The sequence below is a fragment of the Polyergus mexicanus genome, unplaced genomic scaffold (assembly GCF_030449975.1).
Source record: "Polyergus mexicanus isolate NDT 795.1 unplaced genomic scaffold, iyPolMexi1.0 SCAF_1, whole genome shotgun sequence".
Classification (NCBI taxonomy): Eukaryota; Metazoa; Arthropoda; class Insecta; order Hymenoptera; family Formicidae; genus Polyergus; species Polyergus mexicanus.
Genome location: NW_027223321.1, coordinates 1935891 through 1960413, shown reverse-complemented (window position 1 = coordinate 1960413; position 24523 = coordinate 1935891). Strand labels below are relative to the sequence as shown.

General features: G+C 39.3%; 2 protein-coding genes across 8 annotated transcripts in view; one reads left to right on the top strand and one right to left on the bottom strand.

The window, feature by feature from the left end:
- The window catches only part of LOC138943320 (glutamate receptor ionotropic, kainate 2), a 31645-nt gene extending 18650 nt beyond the window's left edge, over positions 1-12995 (bottom strand). The window contains exon 1 of the mRNA XM_070314089.1: positions 12949-12995. The gene's annotated coding sequence lies outside the window, so the exon portion shown is untranslated. The remainder of the gene's footprint in view (positions 1-12948) is intronic.
- Positions 1-24523, top strand: part of Tyn (trynity) — a 161750-nt gene that overhangs the window by 82782 nt on the left and 54445 nt on the right. The gene's annotated exons all lie outside the window — the stretch shown is intronic.

Genomic DNA, 24523 nt, shown 5'->3' with positions numbered 1-24523 from the left:
TCGTCGATTATATTGCTCGCGAAGAGAGACATTATTTTAAATATTAAGTATGCATCTTTTTATACAGTAAAATATAGAATATTATTTTTTGACTACTGTAAAAGGTAATCGAAAACGCGATCGACTTACCTACTCACGCTGTTCTAATTAAATATTCATTTATCATTCGAATGTTAGTCGACGGAGTGCGTTATAGATTCTTGCTGAGTGTACGTGTTTAAAACATGACCCCCATGACCATTCGTGAATTGAGGTGTCGGCCGTACATACGTGCGCTTATAGTGACCGTTATATTATTCGCGACCGTAAACGGCTTAACCGGGATAAGCTTTCCGATATTGTTTTGTTAGCTAGATAAGTGATCAACCGGAATCGTTCTAATTTTCTCGAGCTCTTGCTGAGTTCGAATAGAAAGCACTTCCAGCATCACGGTAAAGAAAAATCATAATCACGAGAAATGACGATTTGTATGAGAGATATTGAGTCTCTCAGAAGAAAATTAATTAACTAAAGCAGTACTAAACTCGAAAGTGTCACCCGAGTACACTTAGAGATTTTTCATCGACGATAATGTTTGAATCGGGAGGCCGTAACCGCGAATGCGCGCCGGTTTGATGACATGATTTAATACGTTTGCTCGATCCGATACCGATTAATCGCGATACATCTAGTGCTGTCAAAACGCCGTCAGCTGTTCGAGAACGTAAAAGCATCGCGCGTCTCACGTTTTACCTTTCTTGACGTTGAATTATTTTTCGTGTAGCTAACATAATTTCGTTGCGCTTGCGTCAAAAGATCTTGTTAGATTAGCGACGAATCGAAAGAATAGCGAGAAGTTTGTACCGACGATTCTCTTGGCCTTGAGGAAAGCGCAGTCATCCTTCGCAACCTTGAGTAGAATGCCCTGAGGCGAGCCACGAATTTTGCGCATGGCAATTAGCTTGAAACTGCACTTGATAGCAGGCCTTACAGGTGCATTTACATAAGTGTACGAGTAGACGTGCTTAGGTATGTGTGTACTTTAATGACGCACGCAACGACGAGGCATCTTGAGGGGCCAATCATGGTGTAGTATCGCGCTTTCTCGACGGTTATTAATTAACGCCAGACATTAAAAGTTCTCAGACTGGAATTTAGAAAGTCTGCAATCTTCTTAAATTATCTTTCGAATAATGAAAAGTTGTCATAAGTCAACAATTAATTATATAATAATTAACTCCTTATATTGTCGTACTCAATGATAGATATATTTTAAAAAGACAGATTATTACAAATAATTGTTTAAATGTATAAAATTTTTTTATCCTTTCATTATATTATTTGAAGATATATTTTTTCCGTAAACATAATAGATGTGTAAATATATTTAGTAGATATTTATTTGAAATATTCTAATTGAAATTATTAATTAAAAAGATAATGGTATTAAAAGGAACTATAGAACAACGTGTATTTTTGCATAACAAAGTTATACTGTTTGACGTATCTTTTATATTATAAACCCGATATGTATATTACGCCGGGAGGTACTGGCGTGTTGCATAGATAAACGGTTTAATATATTTTTTTCGCTCTCTCGGCCCTAAACTTGGCACGACCATGCATTCCCATAGGCGATACATACGTATCTAGACTAGCATCCGCGTTTACCTGGCATTTACATACATAGATAAACATGTATGAGGCGCATGAGTAAAGTAATCACTGGAACCGCAATTGTAGTCGATCGGCCCCTCATCACGTAACTACGAAGGTCTTGGCGAGCGTAACGAGCCCTTTTAATCGATGGTAACTGTTGATACATGTAACAGGAATATCACATATATACACATGGTTGCAATGAGATTAGAACGGGAGCTTTTTCCATTTTCTAACGAGTAGAGCCTAATAAAGGTCGTGAAATATCATCTTTGATTAATCAGAAATGAGTATAAATATAATAGTAATTGAAATAGAACATAAAATCATTTGTGTAAACTATTTCTGTTGATGCGAAATAATAATTTGTGTTAATTAAAATCTACTGCAAATATTTTAGTTAATTTTACGAGTTGGAAATAAATATTTCGAGCATGTATTGCTCGTTAGAGATTTGAGTGATCAATTAAAATAATTATTTTGTTCATCGCATTGGCAATAAAATATTTGAATACAATTTTTATATTTAAACTACTCTTGCACGCAATAGCTAATAAGAAATTCGATTTTCTTTAACGAAAACATGTTTAAAAACCAATAAGTGGAACGTCACCAATTAACATTATCTTGGTCGCGATAACAACTTGGCGCAAATCGTCGGCGATTTAATCGAGCGTATTTTCGTAACGGGTTACGACGATCTAGCGTGAAAAATAGAGGCGGCGATATCGGATCTTCGATCCGAAAGACACGTGCGTGTCGTCGCGGTCGCGTAGTTCGACTTTCGGATCACGGGCGTTTCGCTCGAGACGAGTAAAACTCACGCATCGCGCGCACTGAATACGTATACGCATCGTCCCTTATCTTTCCGTGCAACGGACGGATGGATCCGCGGAATGTTTCTCATGGAGATGCTATCGCATCTCCGTGTCTCGTTGGAACGCGCGCCGAGTGTTTCGTTCCATTAGCGCGTTTTTCAGGCAGTCGTAACAAGTAATTAATATAGATACGATGCGTCTTCCGGATACGCGATCGCACCGGTTCGCGTACAGTTCGGGTAGCGTTAAAGCAACCGGTTTACGTTCACATGAAGAATATATTTCTTTGCGGCATACGCGGGAAGGTGAAATTGCACAAGTGTCGGTTCCACAAGTTTCTACGATACATCAAGTAATTAATTAACACCGCTTTCACACACACCGGAAATCAAATTTACACTCTCTTGCGACTCCTAGAGTCAATATACTGGTGTCCAGTGTCAATATCGAATTGTCCATATAACATTAAAATACGTAAACATGGCGATTTAACTTCATCTTTTTTTTATTAATTTCTGTTGTATTTTTTACATATATATTTTTCATGTATCGTTTATTACGCGCACTGCGGAATTTACATACGCATATTTATAATGCCCAAGTGAGTAGTCAATAATGAAAGCCACGTTATTATCTGTTTCGCATCGTAAAGCATTTCATGCTTAAATTGTCATGCGCGAGTGCAACGCTCGTAAAGATATTCTTAATTTCCGTAAAATATAAATTAAAAAAATGCTAAATCTCTGGTACGAATAAACGTAGCTACTTGTGTATATCTTCCTTTTTTTTTTCTTGAAAAATTCTTGCGTTTCGTATGCTGTCCATGTCGAGACTGTAGTAACGCGCCGGTTCGACGTTCTTTGCGTTTGTCTCGACGCGGTTCTTCGCCTTCATTGTCAGTCGGGACGCGATATTTTTCGCGGGCATGTCGGAGGGCGCCGAGATGATCAAGGCACGCTTTCTCAAACTTTTGACCCGCTAATGAATAACAAGGAACGGTCGATATATGGCATCGTTACCGCGCCGTCGAACGCGAAACGGTAAAGGCTCCAAGTGAATGGCTGAAACTTTAGCGAGATGCGCACGCCGGTCTAAATGACTAAGCAACCGATACGTTCACCGTACATTTCAGTCTGCGTCAATTTTTTGCCGCCTCTAATGGTCGGCTCCATTAGACTAATACTGGGAAGTATTGACGTTTCCGGCTGCAGTTCAGTTAGAACATAATTATACTCACGGCGTTACCTTGGAAAATTGCTCCTTTGAAAATTAATCCGAAGCGCGCAGAAAAAAATCGCACGAATAGAAAAATCGCAGATATAATATTACAAGCGAAACTCTTTTTTAAGATAAAAGAATATTTTTAATTTATTAAAAAAGCATAAAATAATAATATGTATTGTGCAAGGATAATCTTATGATCGAATCTACGTATATTATCTTGTTGCGGAAGGAATGTTACGTATGCGGATAGGGAAGATGGTCGGAAAGATTTACGGAGAATATTTCGAAACATTTCTTGTCTAACTGTACCAAGTGTTTGCGGAATAGCTGGTGGAAATGATATCTCATCTTGCAAATTTCGCACGCAGCGTATGTACGTGGCCTCGCGTGTGTTTTCTGACAGATCGGTAGTTGCCAAGACGCGAGTAGCGCAACGGTAGCATTAGACCGGAATGACGACGGAACAAGATGGAAAAAGTATTGACGATATTATTACGTAGCGACTATAAAATAAATAATATTATCTCTTAATTAAATAGAGAGGGGCTACGCGCGCTCGTAAATTCAATTTACAGTTGTCTCTCTCCTTTTCTCTCTCTTTCTCTCTCTCGCTCCGTCATTTATTACATCGGAAGTGAGAATGCCATCTTTCGAACGATACATTACGTATCGAATCTCTCTTTATCAGATTTACGAGTGAGAAATTGTACACGATGAACGAGTCAATATCTACAGAAAGCAATTACAATTTGCAGCATCGTCATTTCAATAGAAAACGATCGATTAAAGAAGCTTACTATCAGTTGTCAATTACGTTCGATTATGCAGCGATGCGATAACTTTCGAAAGCAATATCTTTTTTAATATGTTGACGTGTTAATTAGATATTTAATGAATCTTAGTAGTTATTTATTCACTCTTAAAACACGTACAACACGTGAAATAAGACAACAAAGCATATAATTTTAGTTAGTTTAGTTTGCTAAATGTACTGTGACGCCAGCTATATCGTACCATATTCCGATGAACTGGAAATGATTGTGAAATGACTGTCGTTACAGTGGAAATTAAGAGAATCCTCAAATGCGAGCTAACTCGTATCACGCTCCGTAAAACTTCCAATTAAAGTTTAAATCGATTCGTATAATTTTATGCTCGATATAAATATATAGCAATGAAATGAAGAAGCGCGATTAATGCATTTCGTTCTCTTTGTTTTCTCTCATACTGTCATGCATCCATGTCAATCGTTTTGCATCATTGCGCTATCTAATTGTTATCCGAGTCTATTTACATTACATTCCTGCCATTCAGATTATCCATCACCGATCATTAATAAGGCTAATGTTGGAAAGAAATTGATATCTGCGACGACTTCGTGAAATTACGTGTTCTTATAGTAATCAATGGAACGGAATTTCTTGCACTTTAAATTTCAGATAATGCTGATTTACACTGACCAGCATTGAACACCATGAATTATGCATCGCATAATTAGATAACAGATGAAGCATGTCTCGTGAATTTAACATGCTTAACGATTTTCATCTAAGTAAGTTGGAGAAAGAATATCAAAATTAAAAATAAGTGTTCGAAATTGATATAAATTTATTTCTCAGTAAATAAATATTTTATTTTCAAAAGTAATAATTTCATTTAATTTAGAATTTGATTTTATTTAGTTTACCTATCAAAAATTCATAGCTCGTGCATTGCTTGAATGATTTTTTATTATGACATTCGAATTCTTTAACGCTATGCATAATTTATACCGCCTATTAGCTATTTTTTTGCAATCAATCTCCAAATATTTTACATTCTCTGAGAGCTTTCTGTCGGGCGTACAATAATTAATAGTGAATAGATTCCTATAGCGCGATGCGACTAATATTCTTCCAACGTTATGCCAACCGTTAACAGTTAATTCTTATATTCCTCTTGTTCTTTATGGATGCATCAAACACCCGTATAACACTTTGTACCCACGCGCGATACATACCACACTATTTAAGTAGGTACGAGCATTCATTAGTATGTTTGCTGTGTCGTTTTAGCACCGCGGAAGATAAAGCAAAGTTGAAACGCGGGGACAAAGAAGTGGATGGAATGCTCTGGCATCCGTTATATGTCACAGGGCGAAAATTAGAATACTCGCTCGTGAGAAAGAGTTAAATCGCCATGACTTTCCAGCTAGAATTTGCGAGATGCAAAACCGACGTGTAACATGTTTCAAAGTCACATGCTCGAAGCTCGATATGAATTAAGATATTTGCATAATAACGATTAGAAGAGAGATATTTATTTATTTATTTTTAATATATACAGTAAATAAAAAATATATATTTTTATTTGACGAATGATATTTATCTAAATAATTTAGGATCTTGTAATGAAAAAAGTTTCCATATAGAGTAATGTTACGAATATTATTATTTTTTTAAACTTAAAATTTTTTTTAAACATTTAATGATATCACTTTACTTGTGTCAAGATATTTCACGTGATTCAATTACATTTTACGAAATTGAATATTAATTACTACTTTTATCGTTACATTCAAAGACCGGACTCTATAGAAATTTCGTTATTACCTGTAACGGGGAAGTCGTTATTATATACCAGACGGTTTTTGTCTCCGCATAATTCAACGCTTATTATCTAGCTACTGTGCTTAAAAACTACCGTTTTCTCGAGCCATTATACAATAATGATAGCGAATTTTAACCTTTGCTCTCTATAAGATTGCAAAGCGCCGGCCTATCTGGAAACTTAAAATAAATCCGAAGTCGAATCATATGATCCTCGTAATGGATCTGTAGCCGCGGAATGTCAGGACTACGGAATATCTTCGACGTTTTCGCGTAACTCGTGTCCACAGAGGAGAATGCATCTTTCTCGTGAAATTTATACTCTCTCATTTTCTCTATAAAATAAATTACGCCGTGATTTAGTTTCAACTCCGTCGAGAAATCGAGCATTATTGGAGAATTCGACAGAATTCGAATTTAACGCGATCGTTACAACATGTCTAATTCAGGATAAAAGAGGAATTAGAAATTCGCAGCTATTACGGCCGTCCGGAACGTTTTACAACATTCGCGGAATTTCGGAATCGCCCAAATATGGAAGAATGTATCGCGCGTTATAATAACTGTATACATACTTTTTATTTTAAACTTGGATGAATACAGGTCAGTTGTGCGAGCCGTGGAACACGTTTTTACGGTACGATTTCCGGGTTCTTGCCGTTCAGCTTTTGTCTTTGTTCGCACTTAACCGTATTTTAGGATGGGGTGCGTTTCTATCTACCGGCTTTAAAATATATTTAATTAGCCACGATTAATGTTTTGAAGGGACGCTGACGATGTTGCGGCTGTTATCGCGGTGCTTTTCATAAATTACGCTGCTTTTATCAGCTAATTTACATCTTGTGGCACATAAATGTCGGCTAAGAATCCATTCGTCATTCGTAATGTTGCGCTATAAACTTTAGCATCGCGCATTTTATATGTTATAAAATCATTTCAGCTATCGTGTACTATTCCAAAAATTTTGTAGTGCATCTAAAGTATCTAAATTACGCGTGCGTAAAGATGTAATATATCGATAAGCGCTGATTGAAACGAATTTCACACACTTTCTGCAAACTTTTATCTTTAAATTTAGACGATACGCTGATCAGCTGTGCAACTTCAATCACGAGCATCGGAAATCGATGGCTCGGGATGATATTGGTCAGTGCCATTGATTGTTATAAATTGCGTTGTCATCAGAATGCTAACTTCATCGAATCGATCGATGATTAATTGATTTATTCCGCGTGCCTAACTCGTCATCGAGTTAATGAGAGATGGGTTTGATTATCAGATCGTTGAACCCTTTGTAATACAATTTTGTGCCACCATAATAATAATATATCATAAAACACACATACACACGCAGATGATTGATCGATATTCTTTTCGCGCGCGTCGAAGAGGTTTTCTTTCAAAAATATACTACTTATAAAATAATTTACATGTCACGCACGCATGATTTATGTTTGTTAATATCATGCGTTAGAATTGCGATATTAACGAAATTTCTGCCAGAGTCGCTTGCTTTGATTAATCTCAAGTTAACAAATTCGCTATTAAATGGAAATGGCGTATATTTTAATATATTGCAAAGAGTTTTTATTATTATATTATACAATATATTAATAGTTTACTTGCTTTTATTGTCTCATATTTTAATATTGTGATACACGTCTATATCACACACATTTTAGGTATATCATGTCTACAACCGTTTCAAAGTACGATATTATAGACGTAAATATTCTGATATTACTGAAACTTTATTCCCTAAAATGATCTTAATTATGGTGCTTGTTACGTCTCGGCGAAACTGCCATTTGTATGAGAGCGAGCCGTAATTAACGTTATATAGGATGAAACACAAGGTGGACGGGCGCGAAGATCGTCGCCACGCTAACGCGTGCAACGGGGAGTAATCGTCACCATAATTCGAGCCGGTCCGCAAACATTACGGCATTTTCAAGTGCGCAGCGGAGTGTCTCGTAAAATAAAATTGTGCGTTGCCATGAGTTTACGATCCGTCGCGATTTAAACCTCGACGGGCGTAATCTCCGGGATAAAGTACCGCGATTCACCGATCTCTATCGTGTAATTATTTCCGAATCGCTAAAGACTTTTTCTCAGCGCTTACGTTTTTCCTCGCGCGAGTAAAGTCAAGTGAAACATAAATCGCTCTACTATATAAATTTTCAATTCTTTAGCTTCTTAGATTCTCAAAATGATAACATACATTATGACATTACATAATTATAATATATATCGTTTTTTACAATGTTCGCAAAACTTAATTTTTCATTTGTATAATAATATTCTAATTGAATATAAAATATTATTAAACTTTTCTATATCTTCACTTTAATGATATCTAATATACTTTTGATAATATAAAAATTGCAATATTTATTATACAACATTTATTAAAAAAATGACAATATATTATAACATTATATAATATAATTATGGTTTATATTATGAATATTACTTCTAGTGCATTTGAAATTTTATAAATTAAAAATATTTTCTCTCGCGTATTTTATTAACACGAAAGGCTATATTATAATATCTCTTAATTTATAAAAAATATTTTTTTACGATCTGATATATATTGCAAAGACCGTGCAAAATCTGAAACTATATCGTAGTTTCTTTTTTCAATCAACTCGCGAGAAAATAATAAAGACGGTTTTTTTATCGCAGTGACACCTCTGAAAATCGTCGCATCTTCCGTTTTGTCTCTTTACAAATATTGCGCTTAAGCGAAAATCACGAAAATCAAGTTCCCAGGAAGAAGCGACGACGTTTAAGTGTAGCTTTAGTTCTACGGCTTATATTTACGAGATACCCATAGCCTATAATTCCTTCCTTCTTCCAGTTATCGTCCGACCAAGTCCTGTCATTATCCGGCGTGTACCTCAAACACCATGGTTAAGCTAGACCGTTGCGCTAGCGCAATATCTTTTTCTCGAAAACGATAGCGGACGACTTTTTGTTTCGAGTTCTTAGCTACCATCCTTTGCGCAAACGAGGAAACGGGACTGTATGGACCCGCGGGCGCCCGTGATTTAGTTGAATTATCGTATCACGGAATAGCCGATAATCGACACATTATGTCAAATATTTTTCAAACAAGATTTTCAGCCGGAAACCTTACCGCGTCAGAATCTGCATCTAATTTTGCTGTCTTCATACATTGTTGAAAATGCTTGTCTTTTTAACGGTTTTTATGAAAATTCCTTCAACACTATTATAGATACGCTGGAGAAACGAAGAGGAGATACTATTTAAATTTCATGGTTCAACAATAAGCATGTCAAAAATGACATGTGTTAACAGTTAGCGCCTTACTTATAAAACGTCGGTGGCCTGAATATTTGAATATATGTATATTTTATCGTGACAGAGATAATGTATAACTGGACGTATGATTCATACCGTGTAATAGTGTTTAGTGACATCATGGATCTTTAATACTTGACTCGCATCTAAATACACTTATGTCACTATCGCGTGTACGCTCGCAAAAAAAAAAAAAAAAAAAAAAAAAAAAAAAAAAAAAAAACGCTTAACCATTTCCCGCTTGGAGTCGTTGATCTCTAGAAAATCGCTTACTTTACTTAAGAATTACTTTATTCTCGACATGAACTTTCGAATGCATAGCTTTTTAGCAAAAACTTGCAAAGATACAAATGGCGAGAAAATAATTTTAAGAAATTTAAATAAACAATATCGGAGAGAAATTAATTTTTCTCTGCAAATAATTTAGAAGGAAAATATTTGATCAAAAATATTAAGAGAATATAAAAAAGATAAATGTCAAAGATATCTCTTATATGTCTAAAGATTAAATAGCATTCAAATTACTCGAGCATCCTTTCGATAAATTTCTGTTATCATCTTGTACGTTTGATAAAATCTCACCTCGACGTATCTTCTTTCGAAATAATACATTCAGCTTCAGACTTTATAGGATCGTCGACATCGATGACCCGCGATTATATAACGCGTTTTCGTTTCGACCGGTTTATTTCGGTCACTCGGCTCTGTCATCGTCGCGCGTCGACACTTCCCGTTCTCTTCGCGAAACCTTGGGATCTTGAACTTGACTTGGAGCCCATGGCTGTAGCCTTCCAGATTATTACCGTTAGCCGTTGCCGCGTTGACGTAATATACGTAGACACGTTTCCTCCCTCTATCTAATGCCTGCCTACTTGAAACTAATTATGACATTTAACGTAGCTGCGCGAGCGCCGTATAACCATTTGCCTATACATTTTACTGCGCTTCATAAGGCGCCACAAACGTATGGAGTCTTAGGTCACGTATGCGTGTACTTTATTAGCACCGATGGCATTTTGTGACGTGACTCTATGCGCAACCGATCGCAAAGACGATCAAAGCGTATGAAAATAATAATAATCTTAACTCTTTCGATCCACGCGCCGTCTCTGTATTTATCGAGAAAATCCTGAATTTTTCGTACGTTGTTCGACCATATAACTTTGCTAGATGCTTGGAGGAAAATTTGTTCTAATTTTTATATTTTCCCGTTTTAACATTTTTACATTTATCTGCGTTCGATGTTTTAGATGATGGATTTTGAAAAACTTTAAGAATATAAAATGTATGGTTTTATATGAAATGTGATTTTGTAAAAATATAGAATAATTTAATTATATTTTATATTCAATCAGAATATTATTACGCAAACGAAAATTTAAGTTTTGCGCACATTGTAAAAAAATATATTTCTTAATTACATTATATAATGTCATAATATGTGTGTACACGTTATCAATTTAAGAATCTAACGATAACTGTAGAATTGGAAATTTATATAGTATCAAAATATATGAAAATTAAATATATATTATTAATATTTTGGGATATTTATAATATTAAAAAACTGGAGATTTTTCAAATAAATTGAAATCGGAATTGAAAGCGTATTTTCTCTTGAACATTAGATTATCGCATTTGCGTAGTCTCGCGACTTATCGTCAATCCTCTTCGTCCGTCATACGGAAATGCATTTCGAGCCGACGAAGACCGCCGGCAAAAGGAACAACCCATTTAGATATTCCCGCCGATCCCTTCAGCGTTCTAGTCGTTCCTCACGGATTTTTTAGTTCCTTCGCATAAGTTTCCTCCTCCGCCTCATCCTCCCACATCCACCCCCGCACTCGTAATCACTATATTTTATCTTCGTCCGTTCGAGAGGCATCGACTCTCGCATGCGGCAACCAATGGGATACCAGGCGGTTTTCCACTCTTCTGGGTTCAGGGTCGGTCAAGGACTCGCGCGCGCGCGCGCGCGATTGTTGGCACAACGCGCGGCTAACAACAACGTGGCGCGAGAAGAAATGAAAGTTTCGGTAAAAAATATTCGCAATTGCCTCTTCTAGGCGCCCATGATTTCTAACCGACGAAGAGCTCGGTATGTTTAATCCTTCTTGAAAGATTAGATCCGCCGATAATTATGGTTATTACTCATTAGACCGTAATTTACCGGGGTAAGCGAAAAGCTACCGACAACCGTGCTTAAACTTATGAAACAGCAACCGTACGAATCATAGCAATATCATGCTCGGAGTCGCCGATAGTCGCCGCGAATCCTGGAGGAGTCCTGCTCGTCGGCTTCGCCGACCAGGTGGATTACTCCGGTTGCGGCGAACGCGAGCCGCTTAGTTATTACGTTCGTTGAGAGGAAAAAGAAGGTTCCCGTATTTGCCGGATCGGGGAAGGACCCGACGAACGAGAGTCACGAGGGGAGGAGGCGACCGCGAAGGACGCGGAAGATGGGATACCTCATTATTTTCTTCGCGATCATCCTCCCCCGAGAAGGATTCTCGTTTCGACGATGAACCGACATCTCTTTCTCTCTCTCTCTTTTTTTCCTTATGTTATTCTCCGCGGGTACGATGAAGACTTTAAATCGTCGTCCTTATCTACTTTCATCGCAATTATTTCGCGTACTAAGCTTCTCAACGACTTCCGCTCTGTCCCCATCATTCTCATATTCTGTCCCCTCGTAGCGCCTCGCTGCACGCAATAAACACCAAAGATCGATCCATCGAACACGGGGCGACGACCGTTCGACAAGTTTTCTCCCGCTATACGGCATTCTCGAGTTTAGCATATCCGCTCTTATCTCGTCGCGTCTGCCAAGTAACGTAGTATACGTAGTAACGTAGCCGCGTATCGTATATCGGCGTAATTATTGTACGTCCGCGAGAAATTGCACGTCCCATGTACTTATAGTCTTCGCTTCATCGATGATGAAAATAACTGCGCCGTATATGACGAGAATAAACAATCCCGGTTGAATTATTTCGCGTGATTATCGCGCCTTTTCCATTTACCAATTTTTCATCGTCGTACAATATTTAAAAAAAAAAAAAAAAAAAAAAAAATGATTTTATATACACAATGGTGCATTCGAGAGAGATGTTGGTACGTTCGCTCGCATGGACGTATGTAAATTGTTTGCAATCTCCGAACCTAGTCGAATGGAAATAATTGATTATCTTTCCGCTAGCTTATCCTTCGGTAAACGCCCGAGAGCCACGTATCCGATCGAGACTCCTCAAAGCCCGATAAATTCGCCTTCGTGGCAATTTCATCGCGACTCCGTTATTATCTCCGGCGTACTCTGTCCAGTCAGGTTTATCCATACATATGTACGTACTTACGCGAGAGCCGTTTGCTTGCAATATAAATAAACTCCGCCCAAGATAAGGTCGCCGCGTTGAAACTAGACGATAATTGCTCCGCATTCCGCGCGATTCATTGGCACTAACGTCAAGTCTAAAGTCTCTCCCGAGGCTCCGGAAAAGTGTGCGACATGCATTGAGGATCTCATTATACGTCGTACGTAATAACAGAGGCACCTAAGAACGGGGGGCGCGGCTTCACTTCTGGTATTCTTCCTCTCTTCTTCAACGCAAGACCATCTTCCTCGTCTCGTTTTCACGCGCGATGTTCTTGTCCCTCTTCCCCCTTCTTTCCCTCCGCACTCCCGAGCACTCGATTTTCTACGCTACGGTTCTAAAAGTGATTTCTCACCAAGGTCACGCAGTCTACCGCCGGAACGGGTCTATTTATAGATGCGGCCAAGACGCGGTAGCAACTCGAGACCTGCAAGTTCCATCTTGCTCGCGACAGAGAAGGGTCGTTGCGGCAGCGTTTTAGATACGGACGATCGCGTTGCTATGTGCAGGTAGGAGGTAGGTAGCATAAACCGAGCATGAAAATGACTCGGACGAGAGAGCTGCCTTAAAAGGCAGCCGGCACGAAAGGCGATCGCCACCGCCGCGATCACCATCGTCGTAGCCGTCGTCGTCGCGGCGAATGAGCAAAGAGTTAAGGACGATGTGTTGCGGAAGTCGGTTATACGAAGCTATAGAGATAGTCGCCTCTTCCGCGAAAGGAGCTGTTGCTCGTTCGATTCAAAGGAGGAGCGCGATATCCTCTTATCCACCGCGTTGCCAGCGCGAGTGATGAATGCGGAGTTTTAGCGAGAGCGTTCGCCAATCGCTTAGATTGTATTCTTGGTACACCGAGGCAGAGATGCATTTTTCGCGTGAGCGTTCAATAGAGTTATTGTCAGTAGCCGTGAGGACGGCAGCGGGACTTCCGTTTCAGATGCTACCGATAGCGCGTGTCCCGCAACTCGTTGCATCCTGCGGCACTTTGTAGAATTTATGACTCGCCGCTGATACGTTTCGTGATCTACTTTGTAGCAAATTGCGCGTTGGATTATCACGAGGAAAATGTAACTATTCCACGAGATCGATCTCGCGAGAAACGTCCGTTTCGCGTCAACGTACTATCGATATTATTAAAAATTATTGCTGTCTATAGGATCGTAGCTTTAGTTGGTCCGAGACTCGTTCGAGGAGAACTTAATATTTACATTGGGTCGAAAACACGAAAGAGAAAAGGACTTGAGGCAAACCTGTTGGGGAATCTCCGAGAAGATCCCATAATCCTTCTTGCACACTCCACTACGACGTATCCTCGCGACTTCTGACATTACGTAATACACGACGAGCAAAGTAAACTCTCGGGTGCACTCTGTTATTCAGCGATTCTGCGCGGTTTGCAACGCTTTGGCACACGAGTGGCCGGCCAAGTATCAGCGGCAAATACTCCAGTAAAACGTCGCGCGGCATCGTACGTAAAAGCGCTTCTCCGAGTAAAATGCTGCTAAAATAACTTGGTTACGCTCTATCATGGCCCCCGGAAGGCCGTGCGTGCTCTCTCCCGCTTCACGCGAGTCGCTTTATGGCGGCCTCTCCGCTTAGCGAAAGAAAACGCTCGTTTCTAATGCCCGATTTTCGCGCGATATCCCATCGGGCCGACTTAACGCCGGCTGACAAACGCGAAAAAAATATTCAGTTATCTGTTTCGGCGCCCTCCGATGAGACCGCCCCGCGGATTACGAGTCTCTAAATTATGCGGTTTCATTAATGAAAATGCGCGCGCGAAATTCACATAGCGCGTCTCCGTCTTTTGCACACACACACATATATATATATATATATATATATGTTACGTAAATTAATGCCCGCAATATTTACGTCGATGCGTGTGATTATTTGCGCGCGGAGACGGTTATCAGTGTAACCGGTGGAGTCGCAATCTCTCGAGTAATTGCTTTATTTCTGACGGTATCTTCCGGTCGCGAATTAATTCGCGAGATACTCATCTATTGAACGAATTACTTACACATCGATCACTTAATAATAGCAATGATTCAATTATAACAATATAATGATATTTAATTGAATTAAATGGCGAAACGCCCAACTAATTTATTAATGTTTGTGTTCGAGAAATTGTTCGATTATCAAGACAAAGGCACGTCCTGCGACAGTGTTGGAAAAAACATTGAAGATTTATATGATACAGATTTATATGATGATAATATACTTTATATACACACACACACACATATGTAAATTAATTTATGTCGGTTATTCGCTATCTATGCGATATCTCGGATGCATTATTTCGCTTGGCGCTCGCTGTCGTTTTGAATTTCACGGTTCCGTCGATTTCATCCGTTAATCATCCCCGGGACTTGGCGATCCTCCTTCCCTCCCTTGCCCTCCGACACAGCGGGATCCAATGATTTGCTCGAGCCTTTAACATTGAGTCGCAAGCCGTCACATTGAATTCCGTCACGTTTGACGCAGCTGTTTGATGCAACTCTTCTGTCATGGTAGACCGCAGACCACTGTTTCTCCTCTCCGCACGAAATCCGCCTAATCGATTCCCGGGCGATGACACGCGTCTCTACAATGGGTATGGTTTTATATAAAGACGCTCTTATAATAAAACACTGTAGAGAGCGGTGGTAAATAAGTACACGTTTCTTCCTCCCCCGCTCGCCATCGACGCGCTTTACTTTATCTTGGCATTTTTCTCTCGCGCGTCAACGTCTTTTCTTCTGATAGATAAAAAAACGTTGAGAAATAATATCTTTCTTGTAACGTTTCAATATAAGATATAGAAATTTTTAGTGTTTACGATCGCAAAAATCGGCGTCGTAAAGATGTTGATGAAGAATTACTGCCGAATGGCTCGTTTGTAAACGGGTAAATGAGATCGTAAAAGAGAGAGAGATTAAAAAGATTCATAGTCGCGGCTGAGAACACAATTCTATGGAGAATTGAAAAAAATGATCGTGAGAAGTAAATCTTTAATTACGAAGAATATCAAGCGCGATATTTATGATGTCGAGAAGTTTTTTCCTTAGGGGAAAAAAAAAAATAAATTGTATTTCTTGTGGCTTGTAATAAAACGATTGTAATAACTTGTGGATTTCCAATTTATTCGAGTCCTTGTAACAAGGATTGGAGGTTGCTTGTATACTTCATCTATTAAAAAACAATCAGTGTAGCAAAAGGTCGTCTAATTATTAGTCTAGTAATTATTGATTAACAGGCGTGAGACATGAGTATTAAGTTTATTGAATTATTTATCCCGACATAGTTTATTACAATTGTTTCTCCTATATTCCTCGGTACGTAGAAAGCGATAAATTTTATCGCCATTCCTAGGAGATTCCTAGAAGAAGATTGTTCTTCGACCACATTCTCCCTTCATCAGTCTTGTAATGAAGGGAAAAGTAGAAAAACATTCAGCACAGGTTGTATTCATAAATCTTCGTAGATATCAGCTGTATACAATTGTTTCTTGCGAAGAAAGTTGTAACGACTGTTTCTAATGATGGCTGATGAGACTTAATTTACCGATTACTTTCAAGGAGCATACAATACAACGCGAAGAGAAATTAGCTAAGGCTTAAAAAACGGCTCGATAATTATTTATTGAAAAAATTTTTTCGCGAAAGCTAATCCGTTCGATTTTTCCGTCTGTACCAAATTACACTTTCTCTGTGAACTCGTATTTTCGAATATCTTTGACCATGAAGAAAAAATTTAATATTAAATTATCACAATTGATTTTATCATACATAAATTTACGTCACTGATTTTTGGTTAGTAGCTAGAATCTCAAAATAAAATAATATAATGAATTTTATCCTTCTTTTTTTATAATTTGCAACATTTCACGAGATAAGAAAAGCTGCAATTAAAATATTAAATTTCATCTGATTCGCATAGGCTTTTAAATTAAGTCCGAATATTTTAAAGAGTGTAGTGACACAAGAATCTCGGAAACATGGCAATCTCGCGAAAAACAAGTCTGAAAGGAACCAAAGAAAATAAATGACAGGGCGAAGCGACAAAGAAGCAGATTGAGACCGATCCCTCGATTTTACCATCGTTATGCTTGTGTATCTGTCAGTGGGATAAAAAGGGAACGAGTAAACGGGATGTGCCCAGGAGGCGGAAAGAAGTTGCACCTGATGTGCAACTGCAGTCGCGGGATAGGAGAAGAGAAGATAAAGGAAAGTAATAATGCAGAGCTTCGCGTTTTCTGCAACACATTCGCTCGCCTTCTTTTCAACCGCGGCGAAGGGGGAGGGACGGAGTCGAGTTTCTCGAGAGTCTAAGAACCTTGTTCGTCTCGGGAACAACCTTGGACGACCTTGAAGGGGCCGAGAGAGCGGGCTGTGTGTCGGTAGCAACCGTGCGACTTCTCGCACTTTGCGATGATTCCCGGTTCGCCATCCTGTTCTCGAGAGATCGCTTTTTTCGCAATAACTTGTAAGATCGTAGAACTTTTTACGAGCGGATGAGAAAAATTGCAGATTCTATCTTTTATTGCAGAAAATGTTGTTTTTAAGAAAAACGTTAAGCATTTTTCGCCTTTCCTATATATTTTATCCCACAGTATTTATAAATATTAATTATCCCTAATAATTTTAATCGTTTTGACGGTTACACACGAACGTAGATATCCTGATGTCGGGTATTTTATTCTCGTTAAACCATATGATTTTTTTTTAATATCTTTGAATATTGAAATATCGAGTCTATGTGCATATCAATTCTCGCGAATGCACATTTTTTTTTTTTTTTTCCGAAGCTTTACAATCCGGAAATATATATATTTGCGAATCATTTACGAGATCAAATGAGATTTCGAAATCTATAACGAAGAGATTTGAATGCAAAAATTTGTTTTGGGTATCGCATCGCAAAAGGATCTTTTTCGATACGAAAACGGAACTTTTCGGATGTTTGTAACGAGCTTGTCTCGTTTGTTAAGTGGCTCGTGTCGAACGCGGGAAAGCGCTCTTTGTTCTCCCGCGGTGCGAAATGAAGGTCGGGTAACTCGTCCGGGTCTGGCAGAAACCGTGTCCAATCTCCACAATCGTGTATCTCCATTAGAGTGTACAGTTATGGTATATACCGAGCCCCTCCCCCCCCCCCCCCCGATATCGTAACTGCGTTGTATTAAAGTGCTTACGGTCTCGACAACGAGACCTCATCGTATATATGTCGTCAATAAGTCAACACGTTTGGATCCGATGTTATTTCTTTAAGAAATTGCAAGTCGGATACTTGTCCTTGTTTACCGAGCTTCCTTTAACGAGGAATCCCTATTCCCGTTCATCGTCTTCGAGCTACCGCGATGTTCTATTAAAACATCAGGTCGTGAATCTTTAAATCTAATCGCTAATAATTTGTACAGAGCATTTGGGACTTTATTTCTAATTAAAAGTGCATTATTTTAATCTCAATCTATATTGCAAATAATGATCTTTTTATTCACTTCTCATTTAATAATGAATTAATACGCAATCTAAAGTCCGCTTTAAATCGTTTATAATTGGCGTTTCGAGAAAAATTCGAGAAAATTTGGGACAGAATTGTATTTTCAATTAATATTAAAAATAAATAATTAATATTATAAAATATATTAATAATTAATATTATTTATATGAATATTAATTTTTTAAATTTTATGTCGTTTGATATAATATTTGAAGAAATAAAATTTATAAAATATGATTATATCCGGGGTATACGGTCTAGAATTTTATCTTGGCCTTATGATATCCTGATTTCGAAAACGGACAAATGATGAAATCATTAGTTACGACGGAACGATCGACGATCCCGTTCGAATTTTTCGTGCAGTTGATCGACATTGCCATCGTCATCATGGACCAAACGATGATACCTCTGCATATATTATTTCTATATTTACGAAATTCCCCCGCCCTCTCCGGTCAATTCCCAGTTTCCCACAATCACCGTCACGCCGCCTGTTGAATTCCGCGAACTGCCTTCGCGTCGCCTTTGCGAGGGCCTTCGCCTAGGTTTTCAATCTTCGGAGGCTTCGAAAAATCTTCCTCCGGGGCATATATGTTACGTCTTCCGTGTTCCAACCGCGAACGGAGATTTGAGGACGACTCGGCACATTAGAGACGATTAGACATCGTAATGTCGTAGATTACATTGCCGACGTAACCGACCTAACGAGCCTCGACCTCTCGACCGGCGCTGTGAGGTAGTAGATATGTCCATGAGTCTGACTCGACTCACTGCGTTGGCGGTTTTCCGCAGTGTACGAAGCAAACTATATTTACAAGTAATTTAATCGGAGATGGATACATAATGATGTGTTTGAAATAGAAAATAAGAATATTTATCTAAATTATTTCTCCCCTATTGGGTTATGGACATGGATTAATTTTATTTAAACATTTTTGCAACTAAAGTTTTTTTTTTTTTTTTTTTGGGGGGGGGGGGCAGGCTCTTCTTTCGTCAAATTAGAAAACTTCAAGATTCTATGTCTTCTTCTTCCGCGGATTTCTTGAAATTCAGAAAACAGCCGAGATATTCCAGTATTTAAGAAAAATCTTTTGTTGCGCGTGCGAAATATTTTTACTTCGTAGATTTTTTTTTTTTTTTTCTTTTTTACGGTCCGAAATTTACACGAGTCCCGCGGGAAAAGCGAAACGGTGCATTAAAGAACGATGGCACGACCGTATAGGCAACATTAGCAATGTAATGAGCTCCGATCTGTTAATGCGGATCCAAGCCGATTACCAGATTACGATAATACAATACTATCATAATTGATAGGAAATGATCTTTCAAGTGCGCGCGTCGTGAACTTCGCACGAATTAGAATTCAAAGCTTCGATGAGAATCGCATAACGGAACGTCGTCGTGTATGATAATCCATGTATGTGCATACGTGTGGTATTTCTAGGCGACCTAACATGAAAAATATAATAAAATCGCATGGTTCTCTAGGGATAATTATTTTATATGAATTCCTTCAATCGTCGATTGAATTAGATATATACCATATATCTATACAATCTCTTTCGCATAGTTGAATCGATGTCGCTTCTTCCCACGCTCGCATCGCTATCGAATCTCAATTGGCGAAAAAAAATTGCGAAACGTCAACGTTAATTGCCTCGACGTGCGATTTTATTTCTTCCTCATTGACGAGATTTCGCGTCTCTTTCCGTAGCGACGCAGTACGGGAGGTCGGCGATCTACCTTGATCTAATAAGCCATAGGTCTTAATCCACGCGTGCTAACGCGAATGTTCTCTCTATCTCTCTCTCTCAGATTTAACCGCGCAACATCCGCGAAGCGTGTCGTCCCGTTCACGATACGCCTGACGTGGACCAGCCGCCGTTGCCGGTGACATCCGAGACTCGCTGTCGCTTCCTCCTCCTCGTAATTTCCTCATTCCATCGCGAAGAGAAATTCCTCTTCTCTCTCTCTCTCTCTCTCTCTACCATCGACCGTCGCTTCTCTCCTCGTGCATTCTATTTCTACAATATTTCTTCTGCATCTCTCATCTTTTTTCGCCGCTCTTCTCCGCCCCATTAGTCGCTCTTCTTCAGCGTGCAATCGGAAAATAATTTTTATAACTGTGGTTTTCTTTACAGAGATAAGAGCGAATATCATTGCGCCATTATCGCCGAGTTATCTATTTCGATTTTGACCTTATCTCTCGTGTTCTTCGATGTCTTCCTTACGCGATACCAGCAGCTTCGCATTTTTTGCGCGCATGCTGTAAAAGAGGGACCAGCGCCTCGTGTATTTCCTTGCCTCGATATCCGTCGAGATACCGTACGGTTGATGCTCGCGGTTTTTTCCTTCCTTCCGTTGCTCCTGTTTTTCCGCTCGCGGTCTTCATCTCCGCGATTCCGCTTCGACTAGTGTGACGTGGACGCCCGGACGTTGACCACCCAGCGAGTTCCCATCCGCCGTTGCTACATCTTGGTGGTCGGGAACTTTGGAAAAAGATGCTTCAATGTATATACGACCGATGCCATGAGAGTACGCTATCTATCTCGGATATTAATAGTTTGCGCTGTCAGTGAAAATCATTCGACAGTCGCAAATTGCTGCGATGCTATATATTAGCTGAGAATACATACGATCGTATTCAATCATACCTATTGATCGTTGTATTTAACCTATTATTGAACGCAATAAATTAATCGAATCATCGATTAATAATAAGATAGCTGCATAGTCTGCGGAGTACGATTTTCGACAATTAAAATTAAGATAAAGTATATACATACATAGAATTATATCTGCCAAGTATCGTAATACTGTTGATCGATAGCTGTTTATCTTTCTCTGTATCATAAATCATCAAGTTTCCCCATACAATTCTGCGTCGTTCAGATTCTCTATTTCTGTTCGCGAAACTTTCCTCCATTTTCTTATCGACGTCTATAAAATCGCGTATTCTTTTCGTTCATAGAATATCTTGATATCTCTTCCGCGGGGGATTAACTGCCAACCCGGACGACTTCCGAGAGTGAGTAGCATGAAAAAACCGACGTATTCGTAATCAAAAGAGCGGTCGCGTTCGTCGTCTCTTCCTCGTGTGCCGCCGCTACGATCCAGCCAATTATTTCCAGGATTCCGCAAGGATATAACGTCGCGGGCGCCGTTATTGGCGATTCTCGTCACGCGTGTGCGTCTCGGAGCCGTTTCAATTTAGAGACAGGGAAAACTGTACGGAAAAGAAGATGGATCGCGAGAGCGCTGGATAGGGCCTGGCTTCTTCGGGAGAAGAATAGAAACGCAGCGAGAACGCAAAAATTAGCGTTCGAAAGACGGGACGATCGACGGGGCCGCGAAATTAGTAGTCCCTCGAGCAAACGCGTTTTTCTCTATCCGTGAATATTTTTTTCCCCGTTTGTGATATAGAACAAAATTTACGAGAGCCTGTCGCGCGTTTCTCTCGGTAGACTTGTACGCGCGCACGTGGTTTTGTCTCGCTATTTTACCCTTTTCACGCGCTCCATATATGGACACTGACATTTTATCTCGGCAACGGGAGTTATTATTTATTAATTCATGACATCGCGGGATATAAATTTATTCTGTTTCGCAGTGCGTGTCGCACAAAATTATTATGTTCGTTCAACTGGTTTCCAGCTGAGATTGACGTCGGCCGTCAACGGGAAAAGTGAGACGAGAATAGTTAACAACTTGAGATGAACACGAGACAGGATTGATGGGATAGTGATTGTCAGACGAATGTCTTCGTTAATTCGACTTTTTCTTTTCTCTCCTTCATTTACTTCAAGTTGCTTCAATGTGAGGATAAGTATATAAACGTGGGTTCTAGAAGATTAAAATAAGTATCTATAGATATTTATTAGAGACTTTCTTTTTAAGCTATGTCACAGTTTTGATAATATTATTGCACGTCTTTGAAAATTTTTTTACAAGCGAATAATAATTAAAGTCAATGACATCTCAATGATTATATCTATTGAAAACATGGAACGTAATAAAAATTGATGCAAAAGAAAAAAAAAATAAAATACATTCAAAAATCAATAATAATATAGAATAATATAATATTACTCAAAAGATAGTCGCCGCAGATTATGCATTTCGTCAAAGAAAATGCCTGAAAAGACCACTTTAGAATTGACCAAAAGAATCAAGCTTATATCAACTCTTACTAAACACCCAGCGATTATCGATCGCTGAAAAGTTGTATCAGTTTAGAAAATCAAACACAGAGTGATTTTCAATACTTTGTTTGTCCCATTTAAAATCTACGCACGTCGCATGCTTGTCTATAATCTTAATGATACATAATTTCAACATATCACGCATCTAATTTATAATTATAATTATTCACGGCAATTTCCCGTGTCAATTATAACCGCACGACTGTGCACGGGCGCGTATCTTTTCTTTCTCTTCGATCATCCTCGTCGCCTCTTTCTTGTATCTGCTACGTGCACCGCCCTAGAATTTTTTCTCGACCGCAATTCTTCTCTTCGCAATTCCTCGGTATCCAACGATATCTCTCCTCGCGGCCTGCTGACTAATAATACAAAACGACCGATCTCTCCCCCGATGTATTATGCCGCGGTACGATTCACGCACGAGCGAGCACCATAAGGGGCGAGGGGGGGCACTCGGGAGGATGATCGGCGGGATGGAATCTGGTCGAGCGTGTGTCACGGCCGATCACGGTGCATCGATTGCGAGGGGGAGATGGAGGGAAAGGGGAGGTGTCCGCGCGCGAGAAGATCATTTCGAATTACATAGCGGCGAGGCGATTCCACCTCCGACAGCGTGTGGAGGATGATGATCGTTCTCCTTGGTCGTCTTCATATTACGAGGACCACGCGCGGCGTCCGAGCCTCCTGGCATAGATTGACCGCGATCTCTCTCCGAGCGAGATTAGGGTAATGAAGTTGCCGTTTACTTCCCGAAATTACCGGAGTAGAGATGCAGAGTAGCTCGCATGCTGCTATGTTTGTTTGTTTGTTTGTTTGTTTGTTTGGTTTTTTTTTTTATCGTTTCCCCTTAACACGTACATACCATCTACAACTTTGTGAGTAACACTTTACCCTGATTTTTTATCGTCGTAGATCGTCGTGTGAAATTGCTGTGAAGACCCGCTTCGAAGTTTCACGCTTCGAGGACTTCTGGGAAACGGTAATTAGCGCGGCGTTTTAAATTTATACACGACGAAAATTAAAAAATATAGAAAAAAAAATTCTCCCAGGAAGCTTTACACAGGAATACATCATCTCGTAGCGAATGTAGCACCCTATCGCGCGAACAAGGTACGCTTCGAGAACCGATCATAGACGCGGTCGAAGATAATTATCCCGAAACGGATGATCGCGCGAGGGACGACAACGATGATTCGTGTACGTTCTTGCGGTAGGTTCGATCGACGAGCCTAAATCTCCTCGTTCTAAAGCATCTTTTCGAAAACGATATTTCCTCGCTTAATCGTCCGCGACGTTGTTTCCTGCGAGCAACATAGTAAATCTCCTCGCTTCCTCGTATAAATTATAGTGGGGAGAAGTGGGGCCGGCAAAATCCCCAGGTGTAATATCACTTGACATGACACTTGGCGATAATCTTTTACACTTTGCTAAAGTATAAAAGTTTCGTAATATCGTCGATTTACACCGACTCTGCTTCAGCGCTACAACGTTAATTACGCTACGTCACGTGAGGGATTGGGAAATTATGATACTTTATTGGCACCTCCTATCCGCCCCACTGATAAATTAACCATTAGAGATACTCGTCTTATTTCTTATGCGTTAATTGCATGGAACATTTTGTTCGAAGTAAGAATATACATATAAAATTAATATATGTGCGGATGATTTTTTGAACGATTAAAAGCATTAAGATGCAGATGAAGTTAATCCGATGTAATCGCGCGATGCGATTAATTAATTAACTAATCGCGCGACGTGATTAACACACAGTAATTGTAATTTGCCTTTTACGACGATCTTGTTTCTCTCTTTCTCTTACGATTCCTTAAACCAGATATGTCCCGAGACTTATTATACATATATCG